The sequence below is a fragment of the Pteropus vampyrus genome, unplaced genomic scaffold (genome assembly GCF_000151845.1).
Source record: "Pteropus vampyrus isolate Shadow unplaced genomic scaffold, Pvam_2.0 Scaffold19, whole genome shotgun sequence".
NCBI lineage: Eukaryota > Metazoa > Chordata > Mammalia > Chiroptera > Pteropodidae > Pteropus > Pteropus vampyrus.
Window position 1 is genome coordinate 5,049,904 of NW_011888800.1, and position 3,128 is coordinate 5,053,031.

Here is a 3,128-nt window from a genome sequence, read left to right on the forward strand (position 1 = left end):
TGACTTCAAAGCCTCACTAGCAGCCAGATTGGAACCCTGGATTTCTAACTTGCAGTCCGGGACTCCCTTCCTCTACACTTAAGGTGCATAACATTGTCACCTTCATTAGAAGATATACAAAATAATAGGCATAAAGAATGATACAAAGAACCAATAGTGAGATTGTCCTCAATAACCCGAGTCATCCCCTAAAGGTCTATCATGTAAAGAGTAACATTTATAAACTCTCTGAGAAAACTACATATTTTATTTATGTAATGGCTTTGCTTCAAATCTTATTATAATCTCTGCCAATTGTCAAATATGGGCAAACACTGAAAAAAGTATCCCAAGGAAGAGTTGACTGGGGCTACAAAAATCCTGCTTTTTACCTGGTTATTAGAAGACCACACAGCTCATTTCATTTACCTTTCTGAAGGTGAGTTCTCAGGAACCTACTAGGCCAACAAAGCCCAATATCCCTTCTTAAACTACCTGCATTCTGGTACTATACTGTAATTAGCAACGATAGCTAATTGTATTGAATGCTCAGTAATGGCAGATATTGTTCTATGCACTTTTTGATTATTAATTCATTTAATCCTCATGAAAACCCTGTGAGGTGGATACAGTAATTACCATCATTTTAAAGACAAGGGTTCACAATCACAAGAATTAAGAACGTGTTCTAAGCTCATGCTAATAAAGTTGTGGAAGAGAATTCAAGCTGGGTTCCTTAGCCTAAACCATCACACACTACACCAAATTCACTTTATTCTTTGAATTGCCTACTCACTATCAGAAAAGAAGTAAAGAGAAATAGAGACAGTCTACCATCACTCCAGTTTGAAGTCAAGAAGTATGTTGCTTCGTTCTTTTCCTTCAGGTTTGAGTGATTTGTTGGTGTGGTGATAGAGCAAGACTTTGTAAGCAATGGGCCTTGGAACTGGACTGGTACCAGGGCTAGAGTGGGGTAGATTGCTTTGTGTAATTATCTTTGCCTATAAGTCTGTAATTTTGCAATTTTCATAGTCAGTTTTGAGAAGTCTTTTTACTTTAATTCGGGCCAATGTCAAAATAAGAATTATCTTATGATAATGAAACTTAGCTTATAGTCAACTAACAGATGAACTAATGAAAGTTGTGGGGACACAGATATTGTGTGTTTCTCTCTGTCTCCTTACTATTATTCCTATAATATATATACCACATTTTCATTATCCGTTTACCTGTTGATGGACACATGTTGTTACCATATCTTGACTGTTGTAAATAATGCTGTAATGAACATAGGGGTGCAAATACTCCCTTGAGATTGTGATTTCATTCTTTTTGCATATATACCTAGAAGTGGAAATGCTGGATCATATGGTAGTTCTATTTTTAATTTTTTGAGAAAACTCCATACTATTTTCAATAATGGCTGTGCCAATTTTCATTCCCATCAACAGGGCACAAGGATTCCCTTTTCTCCACATCCTTGCCAACACTTGTTATCTTTTGGCTTTTTAATAATAGTCATCTTAACAAGTGTGTGTTAATATTTTATTGTGGTTTTGATACGCATTTTCCTGATGATTAGTGATGTTGAGCATCTTCCATATATACCTATTGGCAATTTACATGTCTTCTTTGGAAAAACATCTATTCAGATCCTTTACTCACTTCATAATTTTGTTCCTTTTTTTTTTTTTTTTTTGCTATTGAGTTTATGAGTTCCTTATATATTTTGGATATTAACTTCTATTAAATGGTGGTTTGCAAATATTTTCTCCCATTCTATAGTTTGCCTTTCATTTTGTTGATTGTTTCCTTTGCTATGAAGAAACTTTTTAGTTTGATGTAGTCTCACATATTTTTGCTTTTGTTACCTGTGCTTTTGATGTCATATTTAAAACAATTCTCTGTTCTACAATTTAATTCAGTTCTAACACTAAATACCTGTAGTGCAGACACCACAGGTTAAGGGCTCGGTCCCACAAGACTACATCCCACTTCAGATGGCAATCACAAGTGATGGGTTCCCAGGTTACTTGCACTTCTGTTAGACATGGCTACATGTTAGAGATCTCCTTGAACCCATTCTCCTCAGGTTCAATAATATTTAAGTTTTCAATTCATTTTGAGTTGATTTATGTGTATGGTGTAACACAGGGGTCCAGTTTCATTCTTTTGCATGTGGATATCTAGTTTTCTCAGCACCATTTATTGAAGAGACTAACCTTTCCCCATTTGTATATTCTTGGTGGTGTTGTCAAAAATTAGTTGACTGTATATTTATGGGTTTATTTCTGGGCTCTCAATTTTGTTCCTAAGTATCTTATTCTACGTGTCTGTTTTTATGCTCCTATAGCTTTGTAATAGCTTTGTAATATAGTTTGAAGCCCAGAGGTGTGATACCTCCATCTTTGTTCTTCTTCAAGATTGCTTTAGTATTTGGGGTCTTTTGTGGTTTTATATGAATTTTAGGACAGTTTTTTTCTATTTCTGTGAAAAATGCCATTGAAATTTTGATATGGATTTCATCGAATATGTAGGTTGCTTTGTGTACAATGGGCATTTCAACAATATTAATTCTTCCAATTCCTGAATATGGGATATCTTTTCACTTATTTGTGTCCTCTTCAATTTCTTTCATCAATGTTTTATATTTTCACTTCACAGATCTCTTACTTTCTTACTTAAACTTATTCATAAATGTTTTATTCTTTTTATTGCTATTGTAAATGGGATTATTTTCCTAATGTCTTTTTTGAATACTTTGTTATTAGTGTATAGAAATGTAACTCACTTTTATATGTTGATTTTGTATCCTGAAACATTACTCAATTTATTTAAACAGTTTTTTTTTTGTTTTTTGTTTTTTTGTTTGTTTGTTTGTTTTGGCATAGTCTTTAGAGTTTTCTATATATAAGATCATGTCAAGAGTTTCCTAACTATCTCTTTTAATGGAGATTTGATAATCTTTCCTTTGGGTGTTTTGATGTAATGGGGTCTTGTTTAAATTTAAGTTTTATTTATTCATTTCCTTTCAACGATTAATGAAGGTTATTGTTTATCATTTTCTAATACATTTGACTAACCTGTTACATAGGTGCAATATGGAAGTGACTGGTAACTTCATGATTTGGATACTAGTTGAAGTAAAG